The 12,949-nt window shown below is 38.3% G+C and overlaps 1 protein-coding gene across 1 annotated transcript in view; it reads right to left on the bottom strand.

Moving 5' to 3' along the window:
- The window catches only part of LOC310880977 (uncharacterized protein), a 1,343,899-nt gene that overhangs the window by 636,799 nt on the left and 694,151 nt on the right, over positions 1-12,949 (bottom strand). Inside the window, exons 24-25 of the mRNA XM_083797545.1 lie at positions 5,277-5,402; positions 252-375 (exon numbers count right to left, since the gene is read on the bottom strand). The gene's annotated coding sequence lies outside the window, so the exon portion shown is untranslated. The remainder of the gene's footprint in view (positions 1-251; positions 376-5,276; positions 5,403-12,949) is intronic.

The following is a 12,949-nucleotide window of genomic DNA, read 5'->3' as shown; positions in this document are numbered from 1 at the left end:
GGTCTTGTCATTTTTGACTAAAAAGCAGCTTGTGTTTCACAAACTTGTCAACTTCTAAGTTATCGACTGCAAAAGTCAGTACTTAGGTGCCTCTGACTTCTGAATTTTGAGGTGATTTTCTATCTCGATCAATGAAGTAAAATGAAGTAAATGAAGTAAAAATGTGGTATTATACTTTAAGGAGCAGTTTTTCAAGCACTTTGTATCCCCAAAAAAGGCCAACAAAGATAAATTAGCAAAGATCCATTTACCTTAACTGAACCAAGAGGCAGGACAGAGTAGCTTCAGCTCATAGTCCAGTAATTCTGCCACATGGCTTTTGAACAAGAAGTGGCTTGTATCCAGCTGGTTTGGAGCACAGACAATTGTCCACACCTACGAAGACAAATGGTTTATAGGTAGATTTATTTTTTTTTTAAATCAGGATCTTCAGTCTATCCAACACTCTTTGACATAAGATGCTGTAATTTTAACAGAAAAAATAGCATCCCAAACTTCAGATAGAAAGCAACACTTTTTTTTTTTTTAAATTTTCATGTAAAAGAAAACCCCTAGCTAAACAGGTTGAAGGAACCAAAGGTACAAACAGATTTATAAAATCCTTTCAAAGAAAGTGTGTGCACCATCTATGAGTACTGTAGATGTCAAAATTAACCTAGTTAAAAAGAAGCTGCTTCTTATACAGATCTTTATTTTCCTAATAGAACTATTCACAGAATTTCTTATGGAGATTGTTTTACACAAAGAACAGAAGAGTCCTGCAGTATTAATTTTATCACACAATATAAAGAAAGTAAGGGAAGAGAGAAAATACAGGGAAAAATGATAAAACATTTTTAAAGATGTGATTATTGCATGACCCAGAATTTCAGCAGACTAAACAGAATTTACATCTTTTTATATTGTTTTGAAAGCAAACACTACCTCTTGCATCACCCATTCAACAGGCTAAGTTCTGTTCATAGAATCACAGAATGGTTTGGGTAGGAAGGGACCTTAAAGGTCATCTAATTCCAACCCCCTGCCATGGGCAGGGAGCCTCTCACCAGTCCAAGCTGCTCAAATCCCTGTCTGGCCTGGCCTTGGGCATTTCCAGGGATGGGGTTTCCACAGCTTGTCTGGACAGCCTGGGCCAGGGCCTCACTGCCCTTATAGTAAAGAATTTCTTCCTTACATATAATATAAACCTACCCTCCAAGTTTAAAGCCATTACTCCTTGTGCTATCCCTACACCTCCTGACAAAGAGGCCCTCCCCAGCTTTCCTGTAGGCCCCCTTTAGGTACAGGAATGCTGCTCTGAGGTCTCCCCAGAGCCTTCTCTTCTGCAGGCTGACCAGCCCCAACTCCCTCAGCCTGTCTTCATAAGAGAGATGCTCCAGCCCTCTGAGCATCTTTGTGGCCTCCTCTGGACTCACTTTAATACTTCCATGCCCTTCTTGTGCTGGGGACCCCAGAGTTGTGTGCAGTGCTCCAGGTCAGGTCTCATGAGAACAGAGCAGAGGGGGAGAATCCCCTCCCTTGTCCTGCTGCCCACGATGCTTTGGATGCAGCCCAGGATGCTGTCGGCTTTCTGGGCTGCAAGCACACATTGCTGGCTCAATTTGAGGTTCTCATCAACCAACGCCCCCAGGTCCTTCTCCTCAGGGCTGCTCTCAATCTACTTTTTGCCCAGTCTCTATTTGTGCTTGAATTTTGTTCCTTTCCTCTTTTTTCTTTACAAATCACTTTGCATTCCAAAATCTTCGTGTGAATTTTATACTCTTTAAAAATCTTGGAGTTTCACATAAAGAGCCAGTATTGTCAAGAAATTGTAGTTCTGCCACTTCTTGTTTCCTGCCTTTCAGGTCTCTGGCAGTTTCATAAAGCTGTATTTCCTTAAATGTTCAGGTCTGAAAGCAATTAACTATTTACTGCCTTTCAATAGGGCAGATTTGGAAGATGTTTAATGTTAAACTGATTTTTTCTAATTAACATTTTTTTCTGATTAATATCTGTTTTACGACTGCTGTAAAATAGTCATAAGTAATTGAGAACACTAATAAAATATTCATGTTTCAGCAGCTTTGGCAACGTTTCCTTCTATGGAGGAACTTGTTTGTACTACGATCACATGGTAAGTGTATGTTTTTCCTGGTGTTCTGTGTTAGAATTATTAACATAAAAAGAGTTTCTGTCAGGCAGAGCAATAAAAGCAAAGTAGCACTGTAAGTTTTGTATATACAATATTACAGCTCAGCAGATGCAGAGTTAGACAATAGAAAATTGGCAAAGATTTGATATGTGTCTGGCATTGAATAAAGAGAAGAATCTGTATTATACACACTACATCACAATTGCCATTATTACTGGAGAAACAGAGCTTCTTCTTTTCACTTCCTACGCACATTAAATTAGAAGGCCTAACGCTAATGAGACAGTATTCTTTATCAGCCAAGTATTATTCTTCTATTGACAAATATTTATTTTTGCTGTACAGAAGTAGAAACAAATCACATTTGATGAAATTTGTAAAAACGTATCTTATATATGTTTCTCTCACACACACAAATCACATAAACAGATTCATTTTAAGATCAATTAAAAGAGAAGATATTTTGTTAAAATTAGTCTAGCCTACAGAAGGTCTTTAAAAACAAAGTGTTCGAGCATTTATATAGAGAATCCAGATGAACCGCATACATATTAGAACAGTTACTCAGCTGACTTATGTTCTGATTGCAAAGCTGATTTTAGCTGAGGTATTAACTATAGTTTGATAACAACTTGGCGCAAGCTGACCTTACACCAAAAAGAGCTTTCAGCCACAAAAGCCACTGCTTTATGGACCCCTACTGCTCATCTGGCATGACAAACCAGGCAGAATAACAGGAATCTAATCAAAACCTTGCTCGCCTAATCTCTTTCTCTAACACTATCTAAGCAAAAGGACTGCTCTCATCTAACCCACCACTTTGTGTGCAATTCAACTACCAATCAAATCCTGAGGTTTTGAGTTTTTAAGTTGAAAATTTAAAATCACAGAATGAGGATACATTCCTGATTTCCACAAAAGCTAACAGAGCTTTGAAGTAGAAGAAAAAGTTTATTTTCCTAAACAGACACTGCGTCCCACATTTTCCCCCATCATGTACTGGAAAATGCAAAAGGACAATAACCAATTATTAGCAGCACACCAGCATTAAATTAAAACTCTACAGTTAAAAAAACAAAACAAAACTTATATTCTACCAAGTTACCTTTGATTTATACCACTGTGACCACATTCCAGTCATAACAAATCACTTCCACCCACTAACAACATCAAGCATATTTTCCCATAGGGGACAACATTTTAGAGTTAAACACACCACTTCTAAAAGTTGACAGGTGCTATTTATACTACACATTGTTATCCTACAGAAACAAGCATAGATTTCTTGACTCTTTCACTACCTTCTGTTTAAAGAGAAGCAGAGATCCTTTGCAGTTCTCCCTCTATCCCAACCAGTATCATGGTCTGCAGTTACTTCTCCTGCTCAGGTGCTATCAACTAGGAAACGAGCACCCAAAAGAGGTGCTTGCCACTATGGCCATAAATCCTTCCCCTTGCTAGGGTGAAGCCAATCAGAGGCAGCCTTGGAAACTGATGCATATGTCATCACCACAGAAAATGTGCTAACTAATTGCAAATGTATCTGAGGAGCTCTTGTTTCGAACAACTCATTTCTGATATTTAATTACTTTAAAATAAAGTATGTTTTATTCAATTTATTCCTTCTTCTAATGTTATGTAACTGTCAAAATAAAGATATTACATCCTTTCAATTTCAGTGAAATTGAAACCTGTTAAACACTGAGGAAAACTTTCTGTTGATCTGAAGTGGTATTATCTGGAGAAAGCAAACATACACAGAGCTGCCCAGAGTCCCATTCACTGTGACTCTGGTCCTCTGCTGCTTACTTTTTGGGGGGGGAGGTTGGGGGTAGTGGAGCGAGGGTGGAGTGGGAGGAGTGGGGGTGTTACATTTAGTGTGAGAAAAGCACTTGCTTTTAAACCAAAACATAAGCTTGCAGAGTAGAGTTTTATTCTGGGATGATGAAAATAAAATTTAAAAAAAAATAAAAATGGGAAGGTGTAGTTGTTTGGGCAGGTGTATCAAAATATGTTTCCCAACTAGCCTGTCCTCCAAAATACACCTGTGGGCAAAAATATCTAGCTGAAAAAGCCTTTTCTCACCTTGCACCTCTGGAGAAACCCTTTTGCTTATATTGATTTTTAAGGTGCTATGGCACAGAAAGGACAATAGTCAGGGCCATATCTAAAAGATCCAAACTTTACTCCTCCAACTTTGCCAACAGAATGCACTTCTCAGAGAAACGAAGGCCGTGTCAGCGATAGGCCCAGAAAAGCTCTATGGGAACTCTGAGACTTTCTGGCTTGAATCAAATAAGCAGAAACTTGCAAAGAGTGGTGTGACTATGAGGAATTTTCCCTTTCCTCACACGCTGGGGAGCTGACACCACAGAGACGACAATGTGGAAAAGTGCAATTTGGAAGTTGGTCTTACAACGCCTACCATTCCCAGCCTGAGCTGGCAGATGAAGGTTTCAGAATCAGTCAGGTCTCTCATATAAGAGCAACACTTCAGAAGCAATGAATAAGGAGTTGTCATTCTTTTACTACACGGTCGCTTCTTTGCACAGAGGTTTGACCAAGTGTCTTTGGTCTATGTGGAGACAGCCTTGGTGAGGTGAGGCGAGGCTGCGCCATGCTGACGCAGCTGGTTCTGGCTGGTCCCAGCTGTCCCCAGGCCCCAGTGCAGGCCTGGCTGGGCCTGGCAATGCAGCTGGTGCCACTGGGAAAATGTGTTGTAGTAAGGGTAAAATGCTGCCTATTTTATTTTATTTTTTTTTTGCCCAGTGAGGGCAAAAGTGTGAGAAACAGCACTGGGAACAGCAAGGCCAGAGAAGGAGGACATTGTCCACTCCAGAAGGCTCTGAAGCTTCAGCGGCCTGAGCAGGAGTCAGCCTACCTCGGGCCTTGGCTTCCTCACTATCACTGGCGGCTGAGGAACGCAAGCCCTCCCTGTGTTTTAGCAAATACATAGAAGTGGGGGATCTTTTTTTTTTTTTTTTCTTTAAGACCATCAAAAAATTAGACAAAACAGGAATTGTTCATTTAGTTAAAGTCAAAATGCAGAACTTTGAATATTCACAGATTCATATGTCATAGTTTAAGTATGACTCATTCAAATTTCATGCAAATGTTCACTTTACTTGTAAGACACTACTCTTACTTTGGCCTAGAATTCAAGCTGAATACTTCACAGGGAAATGTGGTCCTGGAGCACAGTGTGATTATGCTGGTAATGGTATTGCCACGTTTCCATTTCCTGTGCTTCACAAATGGGAGATATGACAGTCTGTAAGACACAAAAAAGGATATTTTGAAAGCCGAGAAAGTCTTTGGGCTAGACTTGGATTCTGATGGGTTTGAGGTACATTTCACTTTGTTTGAACAGTTTCTTTGATAAGGCTATCCCAAAAGGATGTAAGGATATGACAATCAATCAATAAAATAAAATAAAAGACCAAGCCATAGAACAAGTTTTTTCTCATCCTCCCTAGTTTATTTCTTTTGCTCCTTTTCAGTGTGTGGCAAGGGTATGTTTGCTTTATGGCTGGGATACTTAAAGAAGTTTAATGACATAAAATTCATATAGCAGCATCTGTTAGAGAAGTTATAATTATAGGATATTTAATCTGTTATTTTTGCTTGTGTATATCCTTAATAGCTAATGTTTTCTGTGCGATTGTGGTAAAGTTGTTGTGCCAGTCAAATCTGTCAGTCTGCACCTGATCTTTCCTGACACTATGCTTAGAAATGTAATGAGACAATACCCAATTTAACAAATGACAGCTCTGCAGCTTGCTCTGTCTCATTGCAGAGAGACGTCTTTTTCTGAATAACTTTTGCTTAAAATGTCATGTGTTTAAGCTGCTGTGACCAGCCATTTTTTTTCTCCACTAAGCACTGGGGAAGGTTCAAGAGTGTGCTCTGTATGACACACATGGTGAATTAAAAAAGTTAACAAAACTGGGATGGGGAGGAGAACAGATACCTCATAGAGAGAGAAGAAAAAAAAAAGTGTTTATCTTCATTAAATGCACTTTAATAACACTAACTTAAAAAAGGAATTGCCTCAGAGTGAAGTGAAAGCCCTCAGGATATTAGTACCTGTGTTTTAGACGGTTGGAGCTTAAAACAGAGCAGTACAAACTGTTACCCATGCTTGTTTTAAAGCAGCTCTAGATTTTACTGGGTTAGAGTAATGTTGCAGACATCTTGTTGCAGTGCTATCTCAGCTGTTCCCTGGCCCCACTAGAGTTCTATGATCCACAATAAAAATCACTTTGTTTTCAACTTACAGGCTTTCATCCAGCTACATTAAGCAGCAACTTACTTCATGAATGTAGAAGTAATGGAAACAGAATTTATGACTTTGATGGAAAACTTTCCTGTTGTTTGTATAGAGTTCATTAAACCTCAGGAGGCTGTTTTCTCTGGCATGAATTCACACTTGAATTCATGTACAGCTCCACAGGTAGCTTGACTCACTTAGTCAAGTGTTCACTTGAAAAGCTTTTGCTATTTCTGTTTTTGGTGTTGTGTTTTTTTTGTTTGTTTGCTTTTTTTTTTTTTGGTGGTGGTGTTTTTTTTTTTTGGGGGGGAGGCAGTTTTTTGTTTGGTCTTTGTTGTCTTTATTTATTAGGAGATTTAACTAGAATTTCTATTTCTTTTGCTTCTCCTTCAGTTTGTGGCTAGTAAAGAGACAGTGAGACACCATGAGACATGAGCTGAGGTGAGCTCGGCTTATCTCCATGAAGTGGAAGCACTTTGCCTGTGGCTACCAGTGCAACCAGCTCCTCCATGCCTCCTCTGCAAACTTTTAAGTGTCCATATAGCACTACAGTACCTGGCAGACAGAGGCGCTTTCCAGAATATACCCAGCATGATTACAAATGTCCTGTTTCCTCAGCTATTTAGCTATTTGCAATGAAGTCTTTAAAAATTACAAGACTGGTAGTATGAAATGCTGATGTTTATCCTGTCTGGACCTGTCTGTTAGTGTTGTCCCACCACTCTTTATTCTCCATCATTCTCAAGCTTGGCATGTGTCAGCAGTGTGACCTTGCAGCCCAGAAGGCCAACTGCATCCTGGGCTGCAGCAACAGAGGGGTGGCCAGCAGGGGAGAGAAGTGATTGTCCTCCTATGCTCTGCCCTTGTGAAGCCGCACCTGGAGTGCTGCGTCCAGGTTTGGGGCCCCCAGCACAAGTAGGATGTGTTAGAACAGGTCCAGAGGACAGCCACGAAGATGGTCATCAAGGGCTGGAGAACCTCTTCTAGGAAGGAAGGATAAGAGAGCTAGGTCTGTTCAGCCTAAAGAAGAGAAGGCTCCAGGGTGACCTCATGTCAGCTTTTCAGTACTTAAATGGGGCTTATAAAAAAGATGGAGAACAACTTTTTGCTCAGTCAGATAATGATAGGACAAGGGGGAATGGTTTTAAACCAAAATGGAGAGGAAATTTAGATTAGAGTTTGGGAGGAAATTCTTCACTCAGAGAGTGGTGAGGCACTGGAATAGGCAGCCCAGAGAAGCTGTGGATGCCCCATCCCTGAAGGTGTTCAAGACCAGGTAGAACATGGCCCTGGGCAACCTGTTCTGGTGGCATCCCTGCCCATGGCAGGGAGTTGAAACTAGATGATCTCTCTTCCAACCCAAGCCATCCTATAAATAATAATAATATCAACATAAATAAAGAAATAAAAATATATCCACAGCATTCGTCAGGCCGTGTTGAGAGGAGGTCCATCTATCACATTGAGGGGTGGTCTGCTTCTCTGCTTCAGTACATCAGATCAGAAAAGCTTTAATAGAAACAAGGTATAGACCTTGAAAGCAGAAGTTTGATAATTCATCCCACAGAGTACTTATCTACTACTTAAATGTAAGTGATCTTTGATGCATCAGGATCATGGGAGCATATTGATCATTAAACAAATTTATCAAATTCATAGAAATGAGGAATAAGCATTTATACAATTTCTAACTGCTGGGAAATCTTTTGTGCATACACATACATATGTAAGAATATATTGTCTTAAAGATTTCAACTTTTTTTTTTTATCTTTTAATTATCTTAGGAGTTATGTAAACTATTCATATTTTTCAGCTATTTCAAATTTTGTCTAAAACTATATTGTTATGGACAACAGGAAACTTGAAAAAGAAACAAACATATGTCTAATATATGCTAAGCCTACAGCTATGTTGAATAGTTAAATGAAAATACACATTTCTACAAATGCACTCATTTTCCATATACTAGCGCACACGGGGATTGTTAAATGCATTAGAGCTTCAGTCTGCAAACCACTTAATCACATATAAAGCCACATATGTACTTGTTTTCTAGTTGTAGTTTCACTTAAATCAATCGATATACCTCCTATGACATCTGCAGTGTAGCATAGAGATATCAAAACTACTATAAATGAATTAATTTTGTAACTGTACACAAACCAGAAGTGACAGCACAGAGCTCAACACAGGTTAATTTTCTTTTCTGAGAAACTGCAATTTAAAGACAGCTCATATCTCTATGCAGTAATGGGATCAGCAGAATGGAGGCACCAGATGTCTTGAAGTTCCAAGTGCAACTCAAGTGAACACGTATCCAGTCTAGATTATTAGTAATATGCACAAATGGCTGTATGAACAAAACTGAGTACTAAATTTTAACCAAAGGTGTCAGAGCTTCTGAACATGTCCAGTGTTAATGGAACAATATTATGTTTCTGAAATACTAAGAAATCCATTATCAACTTTGGAAAGCAGTGCAGTATCACTAATAATACCAGGAAACACAGTGGGTAATATATAATTTCTTAGAAATAAACACTTCAGAGTTAGAATACAAAACTTGTAGAATATTCATTTCTACCAGCTGAATAGGAAAAAAAAAAAAAAAAAGATACAAAGATAAAGGTTGGTGGGGGAAGAAATCCCTCTTGCAGATGATGAAATTGCAAATAGGTTCACAACAATGTATGAAAGTTTTCTCCTTCATCTATGCTGCAATTACAAGCCAGAGCAGATGCACATACGAGTGCAGTACTGTTACCCCCACCATGACCTGCGTGGCAACTGGAGAGGTTAACAACAGCACAAGGGCTGGCCCAGAAAGACACTACTGAACCTCTGCATCCCGAGTGTTACTGGGCAAAGAGATGTGTGGTTTGGTGTATTATGGGCTATCTTTTTTTTCTAACACTGACAGAATAAAGCAAACAAGCCTTAAAGTAGATTGATTTAAATTTCATACCCCAAAATGAGGACTTGACAGATATTTAATTTGGCTTCGTTTGCGTTTTAAATTAACAGCAGCAATGATGTTTCTTACTCTTTCTTGGAAAAACAGACTCCATAATTCTTAATACTCATTGGGTCTAGAGTAACACCGGAAGTCATTCACCTTTTAGCAGTTAATAGTGATATTTTTTACTGATTTTTAATGAAAACACTGAAAGTTCCTATTTCAAAAGCCTGCTTCTACCAGGGAGCAGTAGAATGGACATCTCATGAGGGCAGGAGGCTGGCAGGGCCATGGCCTTGCCAAGGGGACAAGCCCACTGTCCCCAGTGAGGCCAGCCTGGGGGTTCTGGGCCTGAGTACAGCTCCTCCCACCAGTGAGGGTCCTCAGCTTTAGAAAACAAATTTTGCCATTTACTTCTAATTCTCTGTGGTTTTGTGTCAATAGAAAAAGTCAACCGTGGACTCTGCACTGTAGATGAGAATTTTCTGAGTAGCCCCCCTCCCTCCCCCTTTTTTTTCTAAATACAAGCATTTGTGTTTGTTAATTATTATTTTTGCATAGATAACTTTATTTGTGACTTGACTGGTAAAACTCTAAGGAGTTGGACCATCTGGAGACCAAAGTTAAAATTACATTCCAGAGTTAAAATGCTCCTGGAGTTTGTTCCAGATGGGTTGCATAAAATCAAACTGCTGTTAGAAACACTGCCAAAAAACAGGTCACTTGATACATACAATCTTTGCAAGAAATGTTGATATAAATTATCATTTTCAATATTGTATTTTAATTGCATAAAGAGCTTTGTGTGTGAAGCAAAACAATGGGTTTGGCCTTCTGCTATCAGAAAGCCACAGGTTAAAGGAGTTAATGAGAAGAGGACCAACTTGGGTTAGTTTTGTTGTTATATCCTTTCTGAAAGGGATTTGAATGAAGTTATTTTTGACTTCATTTTTCTTTTTACATATTGTTTCAAAATATTTGTGAATTTATATTGTCAGAAACAGGCCAGAACAAGTTGAAACAAACATTCAGTTGTAGCAAACTATCTCTTGTTATTTCATCTATTTTATACTTAATTTTCTGTTGTTAAGCTATGTCCTATAAAAGCCAAATGATGTACTGTTTCATAATATGAACTCAATTTCATCTTTTTTAAGACATGCTCTTTTATGGAACCGAGAAAACTACTCTGAAAATGAACACGGCATACCATTACAGTGTATGCATGGGAAGTGCAAAAATTGATAGACTGATGACCACAGCAATTCTCAGAAGACATTTAGCCCCTTGGATGATGACCTATGATAAGACCATTTAGAGGACCTGTTAGTTCAGGGCTGGTTCAATTTAAATTGAAATCAGGAGCAGTGTGAAATACATGTTCCTCAATTCGTAAGTCTGTGTTCTGACTGAAGTAGAAAAGTTACAGTTCCTCCATTGCCTTCTCTTGTTAAACTTCCTAATTGTCAAAGTAAAAGTAGATGTAAAACAACTAATTATGCACTCACTGTAATGTAACTTTACAACTGACAATGTCTTCATTGGTGCTAGGTTGCTACACTGACAGCATCTGCTCCCAACAAGAAATTGTGCCATATGTCATGGGAAGATAATGACTTACAGAACAGTTCAGTATAACTCTTCTTTCCTGTCTTCACAAGCTATAATCCACATGAAGAACTTAGAGAAATATGACTCATCTACAAGACTTCATTATAAATACCTATTTTATAACATATGCTTTCCTGAAGCACACAAATCCCCTGGCTTCTGTGAGCAGCTCAGTGAATGGGTGAGCTGTGTATGACTTTCAGAGGCAATTTCTATGATTGCTAGCCTGTAACATAATCATACACCAGAACCACCGGGGCCTGAAACAATTTCCCATCTATTACTCCGCATTGTAGCTATCCTACATCACAGGGTGTCATGGTAATGTACAGGATGCATGGGGTGAGGATGAGAATATGCTTAATCAACCTATTTTCATTTCTTGCACAAAACATTTTGTTTCAAATAATCAAGACAGATAGAGCTAAAAAGTTGGTTTACTGAAATCGTCTAAGAGGGTAAATAATTTCTAAATCCACTATTGTCTACACCATGACCCTTCCCTGTCACACTTTTTCAAGCATAGCTTTTTTCCACTTACCTCTGGAGAAATCAACACGACTTTCTAGTTCTCCCTGAACAAATTTATGCTCTTTATAGGCGTTATTTTCATAGGAATGTTTGTCTTGCAACTCTTTGTATGTAAAAAAAAAAAGTGTTTTGTTTTATCTATATTTGCTTTTTTTTCCATTAAAATTAATGCATTCACTAAAAAGGTTTTGGCGTAAAATCAAAGAAAGCAAATGTAAAATAATTAATAAAACAAAAAAATAAGTTATAAAAACAGAAACAAATGAGTCCTAAATGCACCACTAATGGCCGTGAATGATTTTCAGATCAGTACCTGTTGTTGCAAATAGCATTTGTATTCATGCCAAAAACTTTGACCCAACTCAAAATACTGTGTAAATCTCATGGAAGTCAGACTCCTTAAACACATTAAGGCAGTTAATTCTTAACTTTCACTTTTAAGCATATATTAAATAGTCATTAAGACAAAAAAAGAGTCAAATTTTGTTCATCATCAAGAAATTAGGAAGATTTTCCCCTGCTTTAAAACAGAATATTTTTCACATGTTTGGCTATACCTACAAGCGAAGAGACATGGTATGTTCCTTTTGATGTTCTTAATTTCTCCTCCTGCAAAGCAGGTACTAGAGTTGTTAACAGACAATTTCCATAAACCATAAACATATAACAGAGGGCTGATGGAGAGAGCTGGTGCTATCACCAACTTCAGGTTCCATCTGTGCTGTTCCTTCATACTCGAGGTACTGCTGCTGCACCTCAAATAATACCCTTCCTAATGGTATTGAGCTCTCTATACTGGTTGAGGTATCATTATCATGCTGATGCCATGGGGACTGGATCATTCTCTTTTGATTATTAGAAACTTTCTCATTGAATGCTCAAATATGTCAATGGCCAGTGAATATTTTTCATGATTAACCACAAGCACTATAAGTGATGAAGTAGTTTATTATGTCAAACATTTAAAATATTAGGTAAACAACTTGAAAATCTCTTGATTTAGTAATAACAATACTAGACATATTCCTCAATCCCCATGCTTACTGCTTTGCTTTAGGGAGCAATGTGCTGAATGCCAGTCAAAGTAGGGGTTTGGTGGATTTTAAGGAAGCACTGTATCACTCACTGGAACTTAACACCGTAATACTTCAGCTGTTGTAGATAAGGTTACCTGGGATATATCTAGTTAGTTTCCTTGGCATTGGGATATTTCACATTTTAATTTCATATTTCTAACCTTCAGCAATTATTTTATACATTAATTTTCACCTTTTTCTTTTTCTTTTTCTTTCTTGGGGGGATCACACAAAACCACTCTCCCTAATTTTCTTAACAGAAGGTTTCTATTTAGAGTGATGACAAAAATAAATCCCTCTTCATCCCTTTTGTTAACTGTTATGCCTTAGTTAAAAATGTTGGTAAATCACACTAAAGCAGCAGCTTGGTATC

This window comes from Anser anser (assembly GCF_964211835.1).
Source record: "Anser anser genome assembly, chromosome: 13".
Lineage (NCBI taxonomy): Eukaryota > Metazoa > Chordata > Aves > Anseriformes > Anatidae > Anser > Anser anser.
The sequence above is the reverse complement of the archived record's forward strand: the minus strand, read 5'-3'. Positions and strand labels throughout refer to the sequence as shown.